The 17,567-nt window shown below is 36.3% G+C and overlaps 1 protein-coding gene across 5 annotated transcripts in view; it reads left to right on the plus strand.

Moving 5' to 3' along the window:
- PPARA (peroxisome proliferator activated receptor alpha) overlaps window positions 1-17,567 on the plus strand; it is an 83,566-nt gene that overhangs the window by 45,027 nt on the left and 20,972 nt on the right. The window contains exon 1 of one of the 5 annotated variants that reach the window (XM_049821567.1): window positions 12,707-12,905. The exons of the other annotated variants lie outside the window; for them this stretch is intronic. The gene's annotated coding sequence lies outside the window, so the exon portion shown is untranslated. Of the gene's footprint in view, window positions 1-12,706; window positions 12,906-17,567 lie in introns of those variants that run through there. 5 annotated transcript variants of the gene reach the window in all.

Genomic DNA, 17,567 nt, shown 5'->3' on the forward strand with positions numbered 1-17,567 from the left:
TCACCCACTCTGATGTTAAAAGAAAATTAAATTAATTGCAGCCAGCAGCTTCTAGTGAATATTGTTGGCTTATTGGCAATTTTCAGGGGAAGATTACAAGAACTATGCATTGCTAGCATAAAAATTATGTTTCTAATAGAGGCTGGAACTAGATTCTTGATGAAGGTTAGGAGTCCTAAGAATAATTTTAAAAAGTAGCCAATGCAAGTATGCACAGAATATTGGACACTGAAGTTTATTCAGCAAAGTTGAAAATGGTTAAGTGTGGGTTTTCAAATCTTTTTTTTCTTAGTCTGTAGGTAAATGTTCAGTTTGGAGTAAGTGTGCTGCATTGTAAGGGAGTTTTGAGTGTTTTTTTTGTCAATGTAAGATGCTGTATGGATGTAGTTTCACTATGAGAGAGCTATGTAAACAGGAGAATGTTCTGTCTGTGGTCGTTTCTGACCAGTTGGTTGTTGGAAAATTTGCTCTGTGAGCGTAAGGTAGACTTAGGTTGTTACGCTGTATATATGTGAAATTTAAAAATGGTGTAATGTGTTTATTCATATTCCACATAGCTGCCCACAGAGAAGAGCACATAAGAAATCTGGACTTTTTTTACCTCTGAAATTAATTCTTTTATATAAAATATATTTATCCTTATCCACCTCAGGACAAAAGAGTGCTGTATGCAGTTAAGCAGGCCAGTCTGATTAGAAGCAAATCAGGTAGCAGCTTCAGTATATATGTAACTAAGAGACAAGCAGCACAGGATACTGCTTTTGAAAAAAGCAGCAGCTGTACATTTTGTGTACTGTGCTTCCGTAGAGAAGTAACTGTACATAAATAGGCTAATATTTTCAAACAGCTGTCAAGTGTTCAACTTGAATGTATGTTTTGGGCACCTGATCTTCAGCATAGTGAGCTGCCATAATTCTAACTAAATTTACACTAAGTTGCGTTTTCTCAAGATGATAAATCCTGTAATAAATCCCATGGAAATGTAATAGTGAATATCCTTTAAGCATATAGAATTGTTCAGTTTGTAGCTATCATATTTTCTTTCTCTTCTACATGGCGTGTGTATGTATATAGATATATATATGAGTGAACACACAAATATGAAAAAAAAAAAAAATAGAATAGGGTGTCCCCTCTCTGTGTTGTTCCTGATAGCCTTGCAAATATAAGGCTTACAACGAGAGGTGTGGTTACTCAGCATGGCCTGACCTGATCTAGCAATTGTTGTTAAAAGATCGGTCAGGCTCCCTCTCCATGCTTCTTTCCTTTGCTATCATCCATGTGTTTCTACCCTTAACTTTTTGCTGCCCCTTTAGTGAGTCTGTTCAGTTATCTCTAGCTATGTTTTTCCTGCGTTACATTTCTACTGGCTTAATAAGCTGAATTGTTTCACCGAGGCTATGTCTACACTAGGGAATAAAATATACCGGGGACTGTTCTTTGGACCCGGAACAAAGTGGCGAGATTGCACACACCTAACGGTCTTCCCCCTGAAACAGCATGGTCGCATCCAGACTGCCAGTGGAGAGCAATTTGCTGCTCTGCATGTGCTGTGCCCTTAGCTGTGCCTGTGCATTTGTCTGGGAGAGTGCCAAGTTGGTATGGGCCAAAATGGTGTCAGAGAGGACACTAACAGCATGGCTCAAGCTGGTGCTCTGGCCCTGTTTTATTTACTATTACAGATGTGGCCAGAGAGGTCAGACAAGTGCGAGAGCCAGCACAGGCGGGATGGAGCTGTGTGGCTGGAAATGAAGAAGGGAGAGGGAAGGTGCAGGGCTGACAATGTCAGGGAGCTTCGGAAGGGATGTCCTTTTGATGTCAGGGAACTATTACATTACTTAAGCTGGCTTGCCTAACTGTACTCTTAATGAGTTATGTTATTTTGCAACCAACAACTTCAGTTTGGCTCAGCAGAGGGCTGCGAGTGCTGTCCCCCTATAACTGCTTTTTCAAAAGTCTGATTCAGTCAGCTAAAATGCCTTACAAAGTGAATTAAAACTGGTATATGAAAGTACATATATGACTTTTCAAACAGGTTTTCTTATCCTGGCTGTTTCATTGGGCTGTTGTTTTCCTTCCACCTTTCTGTAATTCAGGTGCTTCCTTAGTTAAAAGAAGTGGGGAGGATAAGTGGGGTGCCAAGCAGGCAGCAATGGTGATACTATTGTTAATATGGGGCTGTTAAACAAGTAAGTAGACACCCTTCATGTCATATGAAGGATGAGCAGAGAGCTTAGATGTCAGGAAAATAATTGGTTATATTTTGACATTTTTTGATCATGCAGGAGTATGAGGCTTGTGCTCTCTATACTGTAGCGAGTGACTTGATTTAGAACTGTGAAGTCATGTGTCCCAAGTATATCCTCTTATCTGACATGTCAGTAGCTTGGAAGTACAAGTACTTGACGTCCATTTGCCAAAACATGTGGATTCATTGCATTCATACCTGTTGCCAAGACTCCTGTCAGCAACGCTAATTCAGTGTAAACTTTGTTTTTGTGATACATTTATCACAAAGAAAAACTTTTTGAGGTAGGAATTTCTAAATTACCAGAACAGAACTGAAGGCCTTTTTCTTAGGAAAAAAAAAAACAAACAACAAAAACAACAAACAAACCAACAACAAAAAGTGAAAGAATTCTGTTTCACATTCCACTCTAGGTACTCTGAGTTGTGGTATGCCATTAAATCAAAGTTAGTTTATTTTTAGCAGTTTTTATTTATTTAAATGTAATGGCTGAGCAACAAGAGCCTGTTAAAAAAAAATACACTGAAGAATAAGTAAACTACACAAATCCAGGTGCTGTTTATAGAAGACATTAGATTTTGTCTACTGGTAGAAGAGTATGAAAGCTAGCCCATTGGTATTACTCAGTTTATTTAAAAAAAAAATACTTACAAGTAGAAGGGGCCTAAATCTGTAATATCTTGTTTCAGTGTAATTTTCTTTTATAGGATATAAACCCTTCTGTTAAGCTGAATTTAGGTTATCAAATATGTCTTGTTATTATGTCTAGGCAAGGGAATAAAGTTTATCAGTGAAATAAACCCACTGAAAATACACAGTGATGGTGTTCTCTGCTAAGAAGGCGAATTCAGGCTTCTTGAATCTCTTCCAGAAACAGATGTAAATTCCACTGTAGCTTTTCAAATAGTGAATAATCATGGTCTGTTATGTTTGGTGATGAATCATGCAAGGGGTTGCAGATGGTGAGAAGAGTGCAGCTGTGCAGATACTAGAGGGGCGGAGATAGAAGCCTAGAGGACCCGAGGGGATGAAGGAGGTGATTTGAGGATGGGTTGACATGGCTTATGAAAGAGAAGGGTAGGACAGCTGAGAGTGTGGAAGCTGAGTGTGCCAGGGTAAAGCCAAAACTGAAACGTGAGATTTGGGGATGGGAAGAACAACAGAGACTGAAAAGGAGGTATACTTGAGGCAGAAAGATATTTTTGCTAGTTGTTGATCTTTGAAGCAAAAGTTGCAGCGTCAGATACCAAAGTAACTGGACTTTTGTCCCAAGCCAAAACAAGGACACCAAGCTCACACATGGAAGCTTAAGCTGTAAATGAAAAGAGAAAACTAAAAGGCTTCCTGTTTCTTTTAAAGGAACGCTGGTCATAAGTAGGAGAGCTATTGTAGTAACAGATACAGATGCAAAGTTGTGGGGATTTTATTTTAATTTTTCTGAGCAGGACCTGTGTAATGGAACTGGGGTGGCAAAATTCAGGGGTTGGCCAGGTAGAGAAGTTGTGTCTGACTAGGTGTTCTAAAAAGGGGGATTGCAAGGCCTAGGTTACGGTTGAAGGGCAGGTAAGATTCAAGTGAAGATTGTCATGATCTTAAATCAATATGCTAAAAAGTCCAAACCATCTTTCGACTTTTTGCATTAAGTAATTTTTAATTTAAGATATCTTTTTCTTTTTTCTCCCTCTTTTTAGATTAAAAGTATTGTTCCAAAACAATAGCTCTTTATTCAGGAAGAATGTTGCCATTAAGATGTTTGAAAGAACTAGTATTTTTGCCCACAGCTCAGAAATCCTCAGCCAAAGTGAATATTTAACCACTATTTCAAGGACAGCCAATTATCTTTTTCTTAATAAAGTATGTGATTCAGAGTAAAAGTGAGGGACTCTGGAAAACTGTAGAATACTCCCTGACACAACTTCAGGCACCCATTGTACTGTTTCTGTGTTCTACAAACCTTAGTAAATATAAAGCAAATATTGAAAGTGAACATCCCCCACCCCCACCCCCAAAAGGGGGGGGGGGGCGGGGGGCAAAAGTCCAGATCTATCTTGGAAGAGAGTTATGCTCCAAAACTGCTATACTGGAAACCTTTTTCAGGATTGTATTCTCATCTCTTTTAGTCTAGTTACCTGAGAAAGTCAGGTATATGCAGTATGGTATGCTGTCCTCTTCCTCTACCCGTTAACTTTGAAACTGCAAGTCTTGTCAAATTTGACAGAGGAGTAGTGGTTGCAAAGGCATTAAAGTTCTGTGATTTTTATGAAAGTTGGTAACGAGAAAGAAGAAAAGAAAACACATTATTGACCCTACTGAGGAAATGATGCAATACGAATTCAACAATTATCTGTTCTGTTTGGCCTGTCAATTCCCAATCAGCATAGGAGCACTAGTGAGCCAGTTGCAACATGTAGCTCTGAACCAGCTACAGCATGTTTTCTGTTTGCATAGTCAGTAGTTCAGGGACGCTGTGTGGGGAGGGGGAACCGTAAGTGTAGTGACAAGAGGAAAGAGCAGGCCGACATGATAGGACAATGTGGGGTGACAGTGGTATGAAAAATGTATGTCTTTGGGAGCAAATCAATAGAAGTCAAAGCTCTTTTTATTTCTTCTCCCCAAAGTTGCCCTTTTCTCAGTGTTTTAATGCTGGTAATAGTACAAACTGATATGAATTCTACCTTTCAAATCTGAGTACTGTCACAACTTAATGCTGTCAAGGTTTTATGTTATTTAAACTCACAAAATTATATACAACTTCAAAAATTTCATTACCAGTCAACAAACTCAAAACTACTTGGTATCTGTAAAATATTAGATTATCTGGCAGAATAATAATGTATTATTATTATAGATATATGTGGCCTTGACTTAGGCTGTATTCTGTTGAAGTATTTGTCACAGGAACATTTCTTTGCTCTTCTGTCGAAGAGTAAGCAAGGTTAAAATCAAACAGGAATACTAAATATGCTCACAGAACAAAAGATTAGTTAATTGGTTTTTATCCTTCATTTTACTATAAATATGAACTTAAGGCAGGTATTTTTATTTATAACACAGCAAGGAGTCTCAGTTCTAAAGAGTATTATGTTACTACCAGTCCTGCCAATAAGGAATTATCGACAATATATACCAATTGCTATCAAACATAAAGATCTGTGGCTATAAAACAAAATAGATTCTTATATCTTGGTTTATAAGAACACATTTTAAGGTATCCATAGATATACATGAACCCTAAAGATTGTTGAAATATTATCAGGGTTTTAGAAAGCACAATCGAAGTCTTCGCTTGAATCTATAAGTTAGTGACAATTGGTTTTTCTTCCTTTTCATAAATATAGTGTGTCTAAAATTTCACATTTGTAAGTAAGAGTTACTGGACAGCTTTGCTTGTAAAAGTTATGTCTTTCTGGATAGAATAGAACATATATGTTGTGGTGTGGGGTTTTTTTTGGTTTTGTTTGGGGGGGTTGTTTGTTTTGTTGTGTTTTTTTTAACAAGCACATGAGCAAGTAAAACTTCTGGGTTAGAGAGGTTTATGTAATAGCACAGTCAATATGTTTAATGGAAAATGGCCAAAAATTTTGCTTGGCACTGCCTCTGTATGTATTAGATTATAATTTTAATTGACAATTTTAGTTGCACAGATGTCTTTAATTTGTTACCCTCTGAAGTTTATTTTTACCATATGTAGTGAAAATGTACTCTGCAGGAGACTTAGCAAGGGGCTTACATTTTATTTACTTCAAAAATTGATTATATTGGAGATAATCATTTAGTCACCACACTAAAATGCAATTTGTATTTGCCTTTTACGCTTAGATATTTTTATTCTTTAACAAATGAAGTCTCTGTAGACTATCAGGGTATAGTTGGAAAATTGTTGAGAAGCCACTTTGCATAATCTGAGATGCCGTGATCACGTGTAAGGAAACAATCACAACATTCCAATTTGGTCTTGAGGATCTGGTTTCCAGGGAGTAGCATGTTAGGACAGATGTGTAGGCTGTTTGTAAATGCTGTACACATCAGAATCAACTTTGACTTCACTACTCAAACTTATTTTTACATGTTATTTTTAGAAAAGAAATGGATAATGGTTTAAGACATCTGAAATATGTGCATGCAGTTCATAAGACATAGGTTTTGTGGGGTTTTTGGTTTGTTCCTTTTTTTAAAATTCTCTTCATTGTGGGCATACTGTGCAACCGGATTTAGCCTCAAACTGAGCACTGATTTCTGAAGTCAAGGTATCCCTAACTGTTAATCACTTCAAAATCTTGACTTATGTCATTAGCTTGTCAGACTTTTGTAGAGTATTGCAAAACTTAGAAAAAACAGGTGACTTCCAAATAAATGGGTAAGGAGTTTTGGGACACATGGGGAAAGTAAGAGAACTTTGAGTTCATTACACAGTAATAAAAATATATCAAATACTCAGATGACACATTTGTGTGAACGTGACCTTGGATCAAATAGCAAATACATAAATGTCGTGTTTGTCCGAATGTGACCTTGCATTGGTTCAAATATCAATTATAAATCAAATCCTAGCTTTTAATGTACATATAAAGAAAACATCCTCTTAAATGATTCATCAAATCTTTTTTTCTCAGTAGTTGTGGTCTTCACATCTAAGTGTTTAGCAAACACACAGAGCATCTGTGTGCTATACACTATATTGTTTTAGCTTGATTCCCTACAAGATACTGTCATGAATGATTTAGAATCTCTAAAAGTTTGAAGCACAAATTGCTATGGCTGCTATGATTAACATGTGTAATCATTTGAATGTTGCTCAAGTGTGGAATAATTTGAGTGGAATATGACAGTGACTTGAAGAGATATTGACATTGAAACACACTGGATAAAGAGCAAAATGTGGAGATTCTTTGGAGAGAGGAAAAGAAAAAGGGGAGAGTGTGTTGCAAGCGTAAAGGTATATATAACAGTGAAGTGGGGTTTTTATTAGAAGCTGTGGTGAACTGTAAGTAGTACTTGTGGAGCTGTATTTGAACTTGAAAGAGAGCACGTATCAGAGAACCCAGAGTACTCTATAACATAGTGGTTGCTAAGGTGTTGCCATGGCTTAGGTTCTTGCAGAAAAAAAAATCCTATTGTTCGTTTGAATCTCTTGTTAATAAAATATACTTGCTTTAGTGATCATGCCTCAAAAATACTGGATATTATTAACTCCAGTCTGAATACCTGCTTTGCATGCATTAATAACTAATGTAATAAATTGAATAAACCTCCCTCATACTGTTGTGCAGGCTGATTTATTTTTTTTCAAATGTCATGTTAATAATAGTATGCTTATTCTATAGGTTAAGCTTGTAGTCTATTCTTAACCATGTGTCAGAGCTCATTATTTACTACAAAAGTGGAAACAGAGGCAGGATACATAGAGAAAAAGAAAATTACAAATTGCCAGTTTTTCAGGATTTCTAGGCATCTTAACAATAACAGTTGAAGCAAGACTGAAGACTTTAACACAAAGTTTTCCACTTAAGTCTTTGACAGTGCTTGCTTGGTTTAGAGTCAGGAATCATCTAGACATCAGACTGGATTATAATGTAGTTTAAAAAAAAACCCAAACAAACCCAGAACCGCAAAGAAACCCAAACCAAAAAAAAAACCAACCCCAAACCCAACAAAGAAAAGACCCCACTGAAAACACTTGAAGAAAATAGTAAAGTGAAGGAGAACACTGTAGGTTACCAATAAACCTACTATAATCTTATATAGTTTGTTAACTAATATTACCATTGACTGATACTGAAGTCCTGACTAGTCAAATCTTACAAGAATTTAAAGGATTCAGGAGACATAGATTTAAAAAGAGGGATTTGAAAGCTTTACTTTGACATATAGGTACTTCTGACTTTTGCTTCAGTTCAGCTTTCATTAGAAAGAAATGCCGGTCTTCCTGTTCCCAATTACAGAAACCACCAAAGTATCCACTTTTTGGATATGAAAACTCACATTTAGAGGAGAAAAAAACAAACCAAAAAATCTCAATGTCATATTGGTATTCTATGCAGACTTGAATCTATTTGAGCTTGACATCAGTTCAGGCCAACAACCCAATCTGCACTCTTTTTACTGAAATGAGGTAGGAAAAATTAGATTTTTCTTTTATTAGCAGGACCTTGCTGCAAATTTGAGTAATGTCACATTTGATGCATCTGATGTCCATTTGTGTGGAAGAAAGCAAGCGTGACTTCAGATAGGTGTAAACTTCAGGTGATAGACCTGTAAGTCTTGTCTCTAGAGCCTGAAGGCAAAGGTTGCAAAACCTTTATGTCCCATTGCTGATGAAGTCAAATCCAGCTCCTGTTGTTAAAGGGGTTAGCAGTGGCTAATTTAAAGACAGGCTTCAGATCTCATTGTACTGATAACCTAGAACTGTGGTTACATCTTAAGTAAGTTGAGCTCTGTCTGCTAGAGGTTGAGTAGTCTTAATGTTGTGGATCAAATATGATGAAATATATTTTCTGGTCTAATATAGTCAGTGTAAAAGTCACGTATGTAAATGTAAAGTGTTCTCAACTGAGTTCCTAGTTACCAAGTTCTAGAGGAGCTTGTTGAATTTAAAATTTCCCATTAAAAAGCCTTTTGATGCTAGAATGTTGTTTTATTCTTCACAAGCAGCTGAAGTCTGTCTTTGAGTTAGATTCTACTCTCAAGCTTGAGTTTCCAACATTGGAATTATGATTTTATTTAATTTATTTATTGGAGCATGTTGTTTCAACTCAAAGTAAATGCCTGTATCTTCCATTTACTGGATTTCTGTGGGAGTTTTACTGCTTGGAAGGATGATGAATAACTGCGGGATCTGCATGATCTCCCCAGCCTATATGACAGTTCCATGGCCCTGTCAAAAGATGATACTGCTTAATCTAATAGAGATGCTGTCTGATCTGTAGAGCAGTTTTCAGCTCTCATCAGAGACTTACGAGCTGTGGCTGCTTTACTTCAGGCAATGCAAGTGCCTGGTTTAAAGGCCCAGCCTGTTGATACAATCACTGGATTCTTCAGAGGGGATTCAGGCTGCACATAACACATGTATTTATTGGCTGGGCAGCACATGTATCCCTCTCCCCAACCACTTATTTCTGCTCCCTCCATTGAGCAAGCACAAATATTTGTAAGGCTTTGCAGTGAACTGGATCAGAGAAATGATCTGATCAAAAAGTACCGCTTTTTAATTTGTAATCTTGGCCTCAAAGATCAGTCATGGCTCTGGAAATTCCATTGATTTCTGCTCAGCCCAAACACCTAAGTGAGGTGCTTGACATTAGGTGAGATGAATACCCCTCTTATGTCTGTCTGGTGAAAATTAATTTCTGCTTTTTAATTTTTTTCTCCATTAGTAATTGCATCTGTTGTGTGAAAGTGAGAGGGTATGATATTTGGGATGAATAGCTTAATTACCTCTTGAATAGTTTTGTTGCTGTCCTGTTATTAGTTACTTCTTAAACAGTAATCTTGGCAAAACAATTTTTAGAACTATTTAGAGTATAATGAATGCATTACGTAATTGAAAGAAAACATTGGAGGAAATCGTGAATATATAATCATGAAGGTATAGAAAACAGCTGCATAGCTTTAAAGCAGAAATGTTGCATTTAAAAGGGGGATGAGGGGCCCCATTCAGGGACATTTATCTTTCTTTAATATATTCTAGCCAATGAGACTCCACTTTCTGAGTCAGGACCCATGAAGTAGCTTCTACCCTGTGCCATTAAATCTTGGAAAGAAGCTAGAGGGAGATGCCAACAGGGATTGAAGCTGGCTCAGTAACTGCAAAGTAGTTGAATAATGACTGTTAGCAATTATGTCATTGTTCTCTGCATTTTTTTCAGTCTCTGCTTTCCCCCACTTCCTTGGGTGATAAGTTGCTTTTTTGCTGTCTTTTTCTGTCTGTTTCTATGTAGGGTCTGCCCAAATTTTCATAGCTGAGCAGTGTTAAGCAATCACTTCAATAAATATTTTGTGCTTTTTGGTCTTTGTAGGTTGTGATATTGGTGGAAATGCTCAATTTTTAACTGTGTCTTTGTATATACTGCAATTATAAGCAATTCAAAGTTCCCTTTCATAAGGAGACATGGTAGCATTTTGTCTAGCAATCCAAGATGACTTTGTTACTCTTGCCTTTAACTGAGTGTTTTTATAATCATACAGATTGAGGTTTTAGATTTTTTGCTTGGGAGGGACATAAATGTTAAACAGATGTTCTTAGAGGCTTAAATTTCTATTAATGCAGATTCTGCATTATGGCTACTTGGCACTTGAATAATATGTAAGGAACCTTTCATGTTTAGTATGGCTACCTCCTCTTTGACAACCCTTGTTTGTTTTCTCTACAGAATTTGTATCCTGATTTTATGCTTTTCTGTTGGTAATACTCTTCTTGCCACATTACAGGTGTTGCTTGTATCTCCTTACATTTGTTTTTACTTTTAAAAGTGATTTGCACCAGGAAAAATGTGGATTTGTAACACTGACTTGTAAATTACATTTTTTAAATTTTATTAAGTCATTTCCTTATTTTTTCAAAGTAAAAATAACTGGACAACTAACAAAACAGTGACATTCTAAGAACTGCGATTTTTCTTAAACTAGTGGGAACCTGCATGCCAAATATCATGTTTATTGCATGATACAAGAGTTTCTGGCAACATTACCATACCTTTCTATGCAGCTGGAAAATATCTGTTCTGCATATGCCACAAAATAAACTTAATTTTAAAATCTCGACACTGCCTAAGTAAGCCACGTTGGCATTATCGTTGCATTTTCTTTGACTCGTGGTGGGCTAATAGTAGTTGGTGCTGTAACACAGAAGAATCGTATATGCTCCTGATGGTCTGACAGAGTACATCTAGTTGAAGAATAGTTCTGCTTAGTGTTAATGTACATATAGTCTATTGCTTGTGTGGTACTGTTCCCGCCTGACCTGTCATTAATCAGCACTGCTCTTGTGCGCATCTTCTTACTGCTGACAGCATGTTGATTCATCTGGTTTAGTCCTGCCTTTGAAAGTACTTGCTTATGGTGTTGGCTAATTACTTGTACAGAAAAGTTGATAAAAATTGTTAATTTTCAATAAGAAAATCTTGCCCTTCCTCTCTCTTTTTGGATCATGTATTTTAAAATCCAACAGGACAGAAAGTCCTGGGACCAAAGAAATACTGCTGCCTGGCTCAGTAAGTTCTGCTTGGGTTTGGCTGAGTAATGCAAAACCAAAAAAATATTCCCATATTGTTTTTACCACTTTTAATATCAACCAGCAAAATATTTGCAGTGTTTCAAAGCTTTATCCAACTCTTCCCATGGGAGATCAGAAGTGTTGTTATCTCTGCATCTTCTGGTGCAATTAGAGAACTGTGTTCAGGGAAGGAAAGTAAAACTCATCATGGTCCCCACTTTCTGAAGCCAGTGGACGTGCCTCTGTGGCCTTTATTCTTCCTTCAGGAAATTCTCTAGTGTTCCTCCAGTGCTGCAAGTACTTATGGATCAGAGAAACAGGATTGTCTTTTCTCCCTTTTTGCTTAGACAAAGAATGTTCTTCCTTTTTGACGAACCAATAAATTAACAGCTTTTTTTTCCTGCTGCAGACTAATACAAGCAAAGTTGCCTTACAAGCTGTGTAATTCCACTTTTGTTTAATGCGCTGCCTAATTATAATGGGAGTGATTTGGGGAAAGAAGAACATCAAGCAGTATATAGGTACATTCCACCACAGTGCATAAAAAAATAAGGTAGCATAATCAAGGTTGCATAGGATTTTTCATTACATAACTTTTAAGAGTTTAACTTTGCAATTTTAGTATCATTGTGAATTTTGATTTGTTTAAAAGGCAAGTATGCTTGTAAGTTGCATATGATATCTTGGAGTACAACTGTGTAGAGGTAAAAATAGAGTTTTTCTGATTTTTTTTTTTTTGGGGGGGGTGCAACTGACAGTCTTGTTGAAGAGGTAGCTCATGAAAATTTTTCAACTCATGCATAGTAAATTCTCTTTGTCTTAGGTTCTTAATACTTTGTAAAATATAAAATATTACTAGTATGTAATGTTACAAAGTATGAAAACTGAATCAAATGTCACAGGATAAAGGAGACAACATGCATCCTTTCCAAGATAGGAGACTAGACTTCATATTTTAGGTGTTAAATTTTATTTTCAGTTAGTTTTATTTTCAGTTGTTTATGTGTTGAATCAGGGTATTGGAAATATCCTGTAGCTTACATATTTCAGGTTCTTCCTATATACCCAAGTTTTCTAAAAGAATCTACTGCACCTGGTAGTTTTAAATGCGCTGTGTTCAGCCACAATGTTCTCAAAGTGACCTAGAGGTAATGATTGTTTCAACTTTAACCTTGATATTTGCAAGCAAGCCCTTTACACGATCAATTTGTTTATGCAGCAAATCCAGACTTTGGTACTGCTTCTCAGAGACCTTTGCATCTGAGAGACCTGTTTCCTTACAGGGATTATCCCTACTGTGGCCAGTATTAAATGTGGAAGGGCCAGGGGTTTAGTCTCCCACCATCCCATTCCAAAAATGAAGCAAATAACCGATCGTGGCGTGCTTAGGTATTTTCCTTCGATAATCTGACTGCGATTTCTTTCAGACCTGTTTCAAGTTTATAGGTAAGTTACTCATTGGGCATTTGCAGTGTGGTGGAGGGAAAAGAGGACTTCTGAAAATAGGCATATTTTAGAGATAACAGGCTGTGAGAGAGCACCAGTAAAACCTTTATCCCTAAAGCCATAATTACATGAAATTGTGTTCTTATTTTTCTATGTCATACTCTCTTGTTTTCAGTTTACTTTGCGTATGTTTGTATGTGGGTGTAGGAAAGGGGGTATGGAGACTAAAATATTGTATGGGAAACTGAGAAAATCCTCTGCCAATGTCTTTGTGGCACAGAATTTTTCTAAAGCCTTAAAAGTAAGGAGAAATGTTGGCTTATGCAGATGCTTGAGTGGAATCGTCATGCTGCAGCCACCACATCTACTGTTGTAACATGTACAGCTTTTTTTGTAAAGCAAAATACTCTATGTGAATATTACTTAAAGGAACTTCATACTCATTACCCTTTCTATTTTAGAAGCTTATACTCATAGAAGCAAGGATCAATGCGTATTAAGTGAAACCTGCCAATGAAAGCATATGCATGTGTAAACACGCACAAAATACAGAGAAGACAGAAGGCAAATTGTTTATTGCAGGAATACTTAGATATTTTACTTCAAGGTTTTCTGTGCTTATGAAAAAAAAATTAAAGATAACTTTTCCAGTAATGAAAATATTAGTATATTTTGACAGTGTTCAGAGATGGTTATGTAATGGCTATGCTTGCTAAGGTAGCTAGTTAATCACTGACAAGAGCCGTAATTATTAAGCAGCTGTAATTTACTAGTAGTGTTTGAAAGTACAAAGGGGTATGTAATTTAATAGTTAAAACAATAAGCACTTCATTTATGTTTCACTAGCTGTTAGGCTGTTCTTATATAAATTCAGCTAAAAAGACTGCTGATTTTTAAATACTTATTGTAAAAGTGGAAAAGCATGGTGCAATTTGGGCAATAGCAGGCATGCTGCTGAAAGAGCTGTTGCCACGCTCAGAATTCGGCTATCAAGCCTTTCCTTTGCTTTCCTGTGAAACAACGCCTATTTTGTTTCAAGGTAGACTTCAGTGTTCACTTAATCTTTTAAAAATACTTGTGCTGGACAAAGAAGTGATGCTTGGAGAGATGTACGTGATTCAGTAGGGAACTCAAAGTAACGCTGGGCATAAGGAGCCTAGTGCCTCCTGGAACTTCCCCAGCCATCCTGGGGCAGGGTATTTGTGCTACCTATCTGCAGAGGAATATGATGTTTCTGTGCCATGAAAACTGTTTTAGCCTGGGAGAACATCATGAAGAGCACACTGGAGGAGCAGTGCTGATCATATGCTCTGCCATTCCTTTCTTCCTTTTTTGTTGATGGTTCTTTACGGAGACAAATTTGGTAGCCGCCTTTGGATTGCCAGAGAACAGTTATTATTCTTGGCTATCATTACAAACACAATGTACATCAAGGTTTCTTTACTGTTTTGCCTCACCACAAAATAGCCATGTCACAGGGATAGCAATTTAACATTGTTTTCAGAAATAAAATAAGTAAAAGTGATTTCTCATTTCTCAACTGGAGCGTATTATCTTCCAGTTGTATCAGGGATATCAGCTGCATAGTGTAATGGTTTGGACTTTGTTGGATAGCTAACAGCAAACAGCAGTTAGCTCCAGGTGTTACTGAGCTGGTTCATGCTGCCTCAACAGAGAAACTGTGCAAAGATATTCAAGATTGAAGGTATTGGCAGAGAATAACCCATGATGTTAACCAAAAATGTTTTCAGTTGATTCTTTGTCTTTCATATTTTGTGAAAGGAATGTTTTGTAAGGCATTGTATCTGCAAAATTACTCTGCATCTTGAGTCTTCATGAGATTGGAAGTGTTGTTCTGAATACATCCAGATGGTTTAGCAATAAAATCTTTGTCAGATAATCTACAATCATCTGTGCTGTTTTCCTGTGGTAGGTGACCATAGATTCCTAAAGCATTAGGGTAATTTTTTAATATTTTTTTTAAGTAGTCTTTTATTTAGAGTCCTTATTCATATAATTTCTGATTATTTTTTTCTTCAGTGACTATGGTCATGTATGTTACAGTCATTTTAATTTCTATTTTATGTCTTCTGACAGGCTTATGAGTATCAAATTTCTTAATATTTGGTCAGGTTACAAGCCGGTGGGATTTATAAGAGAAACAAAGGTGGTTCTTGGCAACAGGAAAACTGTTGAGCCTTAAAAGAAAGTGACAATTGGAATTTGTTTTACTAAAGAGTTTCAGGTTATGGAAATTTGGCAGGGACTATAACTGATAGCAATTACACTTCAGTCCTCTATGGGAAAGGAGTTGTTTCAGTTTTCCAATATAATGTTCTGTTACCTTGTAACATAATTAGGCATCATAATCAGCATTGCTTGGATGCTCTTAAAAGCTGTGCCAGCCTTTCAACTGATCCCTTCAGAAAGAAGTTGAGATGTGGATGAAAACTCTTGTATTGCTTATAAATATTCTATTACAGTGCTGGCAATCTGGTGCAATGTCCTAATGAGTATTTAATGTATCAAATTGGATAACTTAATTTGACAGTTATTTTTAAATACAGCCAAGCTGTGCATAGTGATAGAGTAGCAATGTGACACGTCCAAGTAAAATCAACAGTAACATACCTGTTGTCTTGTAACTGGTGTTAGAAATTGTGGATAAATTCCCATTCTTAGTCTCCTGGATATTCTTATTTGCTACACCATGTGATATAGAACATATTTTCCTTTTCTAGTTAAAACTATCCTGTTTTGAAGAAATTGGGCAAATGGATCATTATGAAGGGTCCTTGTCTGGTTTTTTTCCTGCTCAGGAAGGGAGAGTGGAATTCTATCTCATTTGGTTTATAACATCAGATATTTAGAGAGATGATTCTTACAACTTGTGATTCCTTTCAGTCTTCAGCCTTCAGAACTGACTATTGTATTTGACTTGGTTTTAATAGTTGAAATACAATGAACCTTCTGAAAACTTTACCATCTCAGTTATGCTGGTCAGATCCTGAAATCTTCAGTGTTTACCTTCATAAAGAACTCCATTTTAGTGTGTGAACTGAGGAAAATGAGTAGAAGCTCTGGATTTTGCTGTGTGTTTGTGTCTGCTACTCCTTTAGTTCTATCTTTCCAGGTATCTGGTAAAGTATAGCACTGGGGGGTGTGTGTGTGTGTGTGGAATCTGTATCTTTGCTCTACAATGGTATTTGAGTTGGAAAAAATGTCACAAGCTAAATACTGTAACTATTCTTTTCATGAATTGCAGGAAAAAGAATTTTAACTAGACACTGTTTAAGTATCCTCTTTTTTTAGCCTCAAAATAGTCTATTTCAAAAGCAGGTACAATGATGCACAGAGCTGTAATGAATTGCCCAAGGATATATAAAACATACTGTTTTGTTCTAATCTTCAGAGTTTATGATCACACTACAATTTCAATCTCTCCTTGTATCTGAGGGTTTAACATTTTTACGTCTATTCACTTGGCTAAAAATGAATAATGGGTACATAGGATGTATCGCTGCAGCCATTTGGTATCACAATTAAAAAATGTGGATACTCTGAAAATCAAAGGAAAGTTTTGCCAAGTCTAATGTTTATACATTAAATAACATTGATTAGCTAGAAGGGTGCAAACTGTGGAATAGCAAGCCTTATGCAATACAGATTTTTTATTTTTAAAATTGTTTGTTTTGCCTTACAGTCATGTAATGAACACATTGGAAAACACTATAGGAGTGATATATATGCATCGTTGGTTTCCATGAAATAATAGAAAGGAGTGTGCCCTGATAAGTGCACCTGAAAAATAAATAATTTTAAAACTGTGTGTGCGTTGCAGGTTGTTATAAGCATAACTGTTAGTCTTTAGAGCAGGTCATTCTGCCCTCAGTTACATCTGTGTAATACCTTGTAAAGTTATGCAAGTATAATTGAAGGCAGACTTTTGCTATCAGCCTGGGAATAAAAGGCTTGATTGTAGATATCTTGCTTCAAAACGCTTTTATTTTTTTATTTTTTTATTTTTTTTTATATAACTGAATACAAATGATGGCTGTCTCTTGCCATTAATATGTAAAGCAGTAGTCAGCACTTTGTATTACTTTTAACTGTACCCTTTTGGTCAATTACATAGTAAAAAAAATATTTTTTTTCTCCAAATGCCTGATTTTCATAGGATGAATCTGTCACAGATAATCAAAGAAAAGAATTGATTTCTTAATATAAAATGTTTAATGTTGTAGGAATCAAAGTAGTTGGTATTTGAAACTTTAAATAACATCAAGGAAGTTTTTTTGGTTTTTTTTAATCATAATATAGCAGTCCTGTTGTAAAATCAGCAATTGTATATCCCCAAATAGCCAGCTATTGGCAGTTTCAAGCTTCACAATAAACTGCAGTGAACACATGTTCTTTGCAAAGGCTAGTGTTGAGCGGTAACCACAGTAACAGTCAGAGCTTCTCTAACTGCCCGTGCATATTCATTGCATGGACAAGACTGCAGCAGTATGTGTTTGTACGCATACTGAGCGTAACACAAGTATTAGTTACTCATTGTAGAAGATGAGTTTCTTTTAGCAGAAGTATATCTGTGCAGCAGTAGTAACATTCTGCAGTACATTTATTAATTCCTTACCTGACAAGTCAATAGAAGAAGAATTA

Source organism: Accipiter gentilis, chromosome 18 (assembly GCF_929443795.1).
Source record: "Accipiter gentilis chromosome 18, bAccGen1.1, whole genome shotgun sequence".
In the NCBI taxonomy this organism is placed as follows: Eukaryota; Metazoa; Chordata; class Aves; order Accipitriformes; family Accipitridae; genus Astur; species Astur gentilis.